The 8,042-nt window shown below is 42.1% G+C and overlaps 1 long non-coding RNA gene and 1 other non-coding gene across 2 annotated transcripts in view; both read right to left on the bottom strand.

The window, feature by feature from the left end:
- Positions 1-8,042, bottom strand: part of LOC104955517 (uncharacterized) — a 28,549-nt gene that overhangs the window by 13,034 nt on the left and 7,473 nt on the right. The gene's annotated exons all lie outside the window — the stretch shown is intronic.
- Positions 1,630-1,701, bottom strand: trnap-agg (transfer RNA proline (anticodon AGG)). The gene has a single exon. It is a non-coding gene; the product is annotated as a tRNA-Pro (tRNA).

Genomic DNA, 8,042 nt, shown 5'->3' with positions numbered 1-8,042 from the left:
AGTTTACGTTAAAAATTGAAGTGGGCGTGGCCTACCTGTTCCTCCGGGAAGATTTTTTAAATATTGAAGTTAAATGCATCAACCTGGTGCACTTTGAGAGCAAAAATGAATTTAAGGATACATCTCTCAACACCCATATGAAACAGAACTGTAAACAGATTTTCTTTTTCTTTATGGATATTTTACAAATATCAACTCACCTTTTAAACTGTATTCTTGTTTTACTGTCATATAGTATTTCATCACTGTTTTTCATTTATTCTCATAAATGGTGACCAAAACGTTTGAGACCCACTGAGATAACTAGACTAAAGTGAACTATCTAAACAGAGAGTCCCTTACCTCACTGAGCTGTAGATATCTCTCTCAGTGTCAGGATTCTTATGTTATGTCACGTTTGTAGTTTTGTATGTTTGGGTTTATTTTGCTGTTCTCCCTGTCTTGTTTTCTTCCTGGTTTATTGTCTGGTCCTTTTCCCTGTGTTTTTCCTCCTGTCGTTAGTTTCCCTGGTGTGTCTAGTTGTCTGATTGTGTCCACCTGTGGCCCTTGTGTTTCTCCTCCCCTGCCCGGCTGTTTCTCGTCTTGTGATTACCCCTCCCTGTATTTAGTCTTGTCTTTTCCTGTGTTCAGTGTTGGTTCGTCTTTTGTTTGTGGATTAAGTTCTCCGGTGAGTGTTCTGTTTAGTCGAAATTAGTATTTGAAATAAAGGTGTTTTCAGTTTAAATCTGCATTTGGGTCCTGCCTGCTTCACACACCGTAACACTCAGTCTGACAGGAGAGAGCTCTCCCTTTCCTTGTTTTAGAAACAGCTTTTAATATCCTTTAAGCTAACCAGATGCTAACAATGACAAGGCAAATCGTGAGTTTTGGTATAAATATACCAAACAGTAAAGTTATTTAAGATGATGCCATAGATTGAAGATTTTACATTATAAATATTCCCCAAAATTATTCAAAAGCATATTCTTCCAAACTCCTTGTTGCAGTATGACACACAGGAGACTATTGATGTGTGTAGTGAGTTTGGCAGTAATAAGCTGTATAATAGTGATTGAATATTATTGTATTCTCTTTTTTCGGAGTTGCACTTTGCAGACGGTCCCTGAGCACTCGTTTCTTCTCCGGCTGCGGATAGAGACTAATGTAATGTGTCCAGCTCGGAGGACGGCGCGTATTGGCTTTTTCTGATCAAAATGTGATTGTAGTTCGTTGTCAACCTTACCACGGTACTTAGGAGACGTCATTTGTGTCTGAATAACGTTTTGTTCATGAGTTATTGATCCGTGAAATCCGAGTCTCCCAATATCGTTCCAACTTTAGTGAACTAAGCCAGAAGACCGTCTAATTTCGTTAACCGCTCGGTTTGCTGTTTCTTCACTTTATTTGTATATACATTTATTTTGGACGAAAATTTAGCGTGAGGAAAGGCATGTGTGGCGTGAGAGCGTGAGATATGGGTTAATTGCGTGACTCTCACGCTCAATGCGTGAGTGTTGGCAGCCCTGATAAACAGGTGGGTTATCAGTCTGAGATGGAAGATTTGATGATTCTCTGCTATTCTGATATGAGCGATTGCATTTATATGGTGTTTTTACTAAATAAATGTTGTGAGGAATTCAACCTAAAGTTGGGCTCGTCCGGGATTTGAACCCGGGACCTCTCGCACCCTAAGCGAGAATCATACCCCTAGACCAACGAACCACATGCTGTTTCATCAGCAGACGCTCTATAAGAAGCAAATAAACATGACTTAGTAGGAAGCCTTTTACAGGCCGTTCAGAATCAGAAACAGGTTTATTGCCAAGTAGGAATTTGGCTAAAAAAAACACTGCAAATATTGACTCTTTGCATAAACTTAATGTAACCGTCAATAAAAGCCTTTGACACTTGTGTGAAATGCTTAAAATTATACTTCAGTATACCATAGTAACATCTGACAGAAATATCTAAACACACTGAAGCAGTCATTCTCTAAACTTTGACTCACGTTTCTTTCTTTGTGATTTTTAAGAAAACAAGCTAAATCCATGCAGGTTTTCAGTGGATTTTATTGAAAACATTATAAAAGTATGTGGTGCAGCAGCATATTGTCAGTTATGATCTTTAACATGTTCAAATGTACACAAACAAAGTTGAAAAAATTGCTTTTACAGCAAGTTGCGAATGATCGTTACCATGGACAGAAGAACACATTGAAGTCAGAGCAGAAACAAATGACGTACCGCCCCCGCGTGGCTGCAGGTGGAACTACACGGAACCCTTAAAGACATTTAAGGAAAAGGGTCCTTTTGGGGGGGTGGGGAAACCAGTTTATATTCAGTTCCATAACTCATAAATGCAATTCAGATTCTGAAATCAATCATTTGTGATGTGCAAATTATTGGGTTGGTTCAAGTCTTTAGAGATTTCAATTAAAAACATCTACCAATCCAAGGCATGGACACTGACATTGAACCCCCATAAAGGGAAATAAAGTAAACTTCTACAAAGTTCACAAGCAACTGAATCAGCACAGCACGGGAGGACAGACTTTGGCCTTCCAGCTAAACATTGTTTTTAGGGTTTCACATTTGCACAGCAATCTCTGTATTCAAAAGAAAGAGGGGAAACATCTACAGACGGGATGAGAATGAAGAACTTTTAGTTTAGTGTTTATGGTGAAATAAACTGAAATATGATGAGGTCTCACTTGGAAAGCAGATTCAGCTGGGTTACATTCAAAAGAAAATGACTTCAGGGTCATCAGTCCAGTTTACAGGAGGACCATTTGGGGCGATCGTCAATGCTTTGTCTTTAGCCACCGGGACAGGACGAGTGACACACCTTCACATTTACAGCTGATTCTCTGAACTTGACAAAGACTAAAGCTTTCTGAGGGACATACCGTATAGGGAACAATATTTGACGTCTGACTACAGTGTATTTTTTCATAGCATTACGAAAAGCTCAGATCATCTGACTAAGGCTGCATCTAACTATTTTAATGAATCTGTTGGTTTTATTTTTCACCAACAGATTTTCTTTTCTTCTTCCTATAGATGGGCAGAAGAAAACCACATTATATTGGTATTTTCTGTTTCTAAAACATGGTTTTGTTTGACCAATTGTCCAATACACAAAGATACGAAGCAGCAGCACTGGAGAAGCTGCTAAAGAACAATGCTTGGCTTTTTGCTTGAAAATAAATCACAGAAACAATCCACCGTGAAAACAAGATTCATATACAGTCGATCAATACATCCTTATGTTCTATGTAACTGACAAACAAATACTGAGACAATTACACATTTTCAGACAGTTTAAGTTCCAATTTTGACCAAAGTAAATATCTTTTTTTGAATGGTCTGACCCCTAGAAGGTTCCTTTTTTAACGTAAAAATGTCTTGAGAGGATCCCGGATGCTCTGGGACTGCTTTAGTTGAAATGTAGAGGAATCTGAAAGAGGTTTATCAGCTGTTTAAGTGGCTCGGGTGGGTCTGAGTGGCATTTATGGCTTTAGCAAGAACAGGATCTAAGCTTTGGCTTGTACACAATACACACCAAAAAACAGCTTAACCGCTTTCATTTAGTTTCAGCCACAACAGCACATGCTCTAAATGAAGGGTTCATTAAAAATCCATTTGGCATTAACCTAATCATTTGTTAAGGGTACGTTCTGATGTGCCTGAACGAGCGTTACAGTCTTGTAACAGCGGAGAGACCTCTGCCGTGTGTGCTGAGCCAACATGAGTCCATCAGACAGGATTAATGCTTCCTGTCGGTGTGATTGTCATGGATTTGTTTATTAGAGTGCTGCATTTCTTTAAAACAAGGAACTTCAATAAGGAATCTATTACGGTAACAGTAGTGATAACAAAGGAACTACAAACATACTCAAACTATACCCCATAAATCATGTATAATCAGCAGTGAAATAACTTCAATATGGTACATCTTGATTTTATTTGTTATATTCTATTAAAGGCTTCGGCCAGTTCTCTCTCCTCTCTCGTCAGACTGAGCGAGGATCGCCCCGCGTTCACAAGCACCTCGAGGCTTTGTTTCCAGGAATGAGTAAAAGGTGAAAAGATGATAACGTCTCCCTCGTGTAAACGATGCGTCAGGAGACCAAAATCTTCAGAAAGATAACTCGAAACCAAAAAATAAAGAGAACATTTTGTCAGTATTTACCGAGCTGGATTTGAATTGCTGCTTGGCATTATTATGGCCAATATTCCCGGTTGACACTGAACATCAGTAACCGTCACGTACAGAAAACTCTCCGGATGCTCTCCTTTTTCTCACCTGCACCGACGCTACTGCGCACGACACACGGAACAAAGCGTATTTACAGCGGCGGACATTTTCTAACACTCACCTCTTGTGTTCTAAAAGTGTGCAGCTGAGAAAAGGGATTACGATTGGTCACAAATCTACATGATATACTTCCCTCGGCCACCTCCTTCAACAACTCCACCTCTCTTTGATTCAGCTTTTTCCTAAGTGTATACATAATACACTAACTTGTGTATAATTCCCTCAAATGCAGTTAAAAAAATAGAATGAGGTAAATCCCTGTAGTAAGACAATAACTAGACGATGCATCGCCTCGTTACTCTCCGATTTCTCTGACCCTGCGAGACACAGTAGTTACCGCTCTCATGTCCACACGACATCATAGTCATGATCTCACGCAGACCATACCGACGGGTAAACAGAAACTACCTCACTTACTTAGTGACAAACAAGGCCCGGTCTGTATATGTAAGATGCCTAATCGGACAATTCGATCTAGCTGACGACGCCTACGTGCGATGAGAGTCGTATTTCCAAAATCGTGACGCTAAGATACAGAGTCTCTGCGCACCAATAGAATAGCACATGGCTCATACAACAACCTCAATATGGGACAGTTGAGGTACGTCTCATGTTATCTACGTACAAAAGCGCACGACGTAAGATAACAACTTTTTGCCACTTAATTTTATTAGAAATATTACGGTATTTCAATTATAGGCGATCACATGTACACCATCAAACAACAGCAACTAAGTCCGGACAGATGACAGTCTTATGGCCTGGCGAAACAGGTGTCGGTGCAAGGTATCCTCCGACCCCGTCTACATCGACCACGCCGAGTAGAGTCACTGCCTCAGAGGAGAGAACCAGTTTAGCTGGGGATGAGGAGTGTACGACGTAGGAAAGGTAGTGCGTAACGCGACAAGGACCAGGGGAGTAGAACTGACTCTCGACACTTGTAAAAAGACGGCCATATTCAAGACTGTCACTTTCACAATGACCCGTCACCTATCCTCGCGATGAGTCAATGAACGTGATGAATTTACTGAGTACGCGTAAAGATGAGCCACATTGAGAAACTGCATTATGGACTATGGATCGCAAGTATGCGTATCAATGTATTCACGTACAAGAGTGACAGTAGAACTTTACTCTGAACTTAGTGTTAGTCCGTAAAAGCGGTACTCAAAGAAGTACGCGATGTATCCATACTCTAACTTCAGAGATCTCACGAAGAGAGCAAATAACTTGGAGGCCAGTAATCACGTAAGTCTACAGCCGAGAGTAGACAAACAGGAGGCCGGCCAAAGGAGGGAGGCACGAGTCGAGTCTTATTACAACTAACGTCACCTATCATACCGCCCGGTAATGAGGCTCCGTCACATAGAAAAGACAAGAGGGTACATAGTGATAAAGCAGTGAAATACTCAGAAGATATACGTCATAGTGAAGGGAAGGAGGAAAAGGTCGACTGGAAGAATACGTCGACAAGTACTCATGAGCGTGCCAATACACTAAGCAGTACCATCAGGAACATCCGCTCGAGTGATACGACGCAAGTAAGTTACTCCTTGTCCATCATCTGACTACCATGGCTGCTCATCCGCCACTTGCTACCGTACAGCCGCAAGCCTCGCGCGACGCACTTTGAAAGTAAAGTTTCGCTTGGAGTTCTGGTTCGTTGAACGTCGTGGTCTCGAGTGCGTCGGAGCATGACAAGATCTTGATCTGAGTTCAAGTGTGCATGGTGTGAGTGTGTGAAGAAGTAGCGTTATGCGCGATGTAAGACAGGCTGAATACACTCACACTGACGCCTCGCATATGACGCAATGACGGATGTTGTGTAGTGTCGCGTGTGTATTATCAAACAGCGGCGTCAGAAGCTGTCAGGCCATAGTCACCAACAATCAAGCCGTAGTAAAATTTTGCATACCGTGACTATTTGACCGAGTGAGACAGAGCAAAACGCGTTCCACAGTCAACATCGAGTCAGTCCACCGTGTGGACTGAGAGATGGTATGTCGCAGCTCTCCGTACACAACATAAATGGAGACGCAGCCTCACTCGTATTAGCAGCATTCGGAGCTAATAACTACGTCTGTACACACTATCATATGGACCTCGGATGCGCGATATACCATAAGTCTCTTCGGATGGCACGATGCAGACGACACCATTACGCGGATTTCATGTGAAAAAGAAACGACAGACTTAAAATAGTGGAAGTTAAACGTAAAGAGAAGTGGTAGGAAAATAAGAGCGACGCGAGTAGTCATTACTCTTAACATCTGTCTCTGTGTATCAGCGAGTAACTTACGTATTGTTTTTCACACAACCGTGTCTGTGGGGGTGTGTGTGTGTGTGTGTGTGTGTTGTGTGTGGTGCTGTTGTGTGTGCGCGGGCTGTGTGTGTGTGTTGTGGTCAGGTCAGCGTACGGTACTAGACGAGGCAGTGAAGGAGACCACGTGGAGAGGCGGACGAATGCTCCACGTAGCGTGCAGACACACGGTGTCCTGTGATTCCTCTTCGTACGCACACTTTTAAGGCGTGAGTCGGACCCACTTTACATAAACGTTTAGTAATTACACCCCATCCAAAATGGCGCTTAGAAAATATATATACTATCGTTACGACAAATAGTAATCGGAATCTTAGACTTCATTTTAGGTATAGTTTATCGTACGTAGCCTCGTGCATTTTTCGGTGCTGGTTAGTAAGTTGTTCATCTGTAACAACGAAACGTATAAATATCACCAATAAAGTTATATGCGCATGATACACTCTCGAGACATTTCTTCACCTACAGTAGCCAAACGATAGAATGAACTTAGAACGCGGAGCTCGACCAAAACATGTTTACTTGGATGGGGTGGAAATGGACAACAAAATGGAGTAAGTTGGATATCCATTGAGAACGCAGTAGCATTGTACAAGAAACTAACAAAGTTCCACCATAGTTTATTGTTGCTACGACAAGTAATAGTATACGTAGAATAGATAAACGACGTCAAATAGCAATCGTGGTGACTTGACGAGCACGTAATATAGTGTTTTGTTTAAACTTTGTTAGTCGAAATCACCGTAAAAGTTAGTGGACTTTTAGGAAACAAAGCTACCCCAGAAGGTATATTCCTGACTTTGTGTGATGTCTAAGGAGGGTACGTCTTTTTAAGGTTTTTATATTCATAGTAGCAAATTCACAACAACACATTCGCAATCAAATTTTGGTATAATAAGGGGTGTGCTACCCGCAATGGATCAATATCTTTGGGGTTCTTGAAAAAACTTTTACCGAAAGATACTCTTTGCGTACTCTACAACAAAAGGAACATCGGAAGAAAGAAGGTAGAAGAGAGTCACTGTTAGTGCGAGGCAAATGTTTGTTGGCGGCTGCGTTGTCCTTAGGGGTAGCTGGCTCTGGACGAGGGAGCGTGCCGTGGGGAGTGGGGAAGCCTGCGTCGTTTGGACTTGCGTCGAGCCTCTGGCACGCCGTCTCTTTTAGGGACTTCGCCACTACCGCACCCGCGCGCCTACCCGCCCACCCCAACCGCTCAGGACTCGCCGTCAGTCGTCGTGACTTCCTCCTTTGCAACCTCCAAACCACCTTTCTCTTTGATCTCTTCTTTGACTTACTAGAGGTGTCTGTATAGATTCGCAGTTTGACTACCGTGTAAAAGAACTCATCATGGAAATAATACACGGATGTACTTGCTCGTCAGTAAGTTGTCTCCGTTCCTTCCTCCTCCTCCCCCTCCACCCCCACG

This window comes from Notothenia coriiceps, unplaced genomic scaffold, assembly GCF_000735185.1.
Source record: "Notothenia coriiceps isolate Sejong01 unplaced genomic scaffold, NC01 NC01_scaffold00024668, whole genome shotgun sequence".
Lineage (NCBI taxonomy): Eukaryota > Metazoa > Chordata > Actinopteri > Perciformes > Nototheniidae > Notothenia > Notothenia coriiceps.
This window is presented reverse-complemented; position numbering and strand designations above follow the sequence as displayed.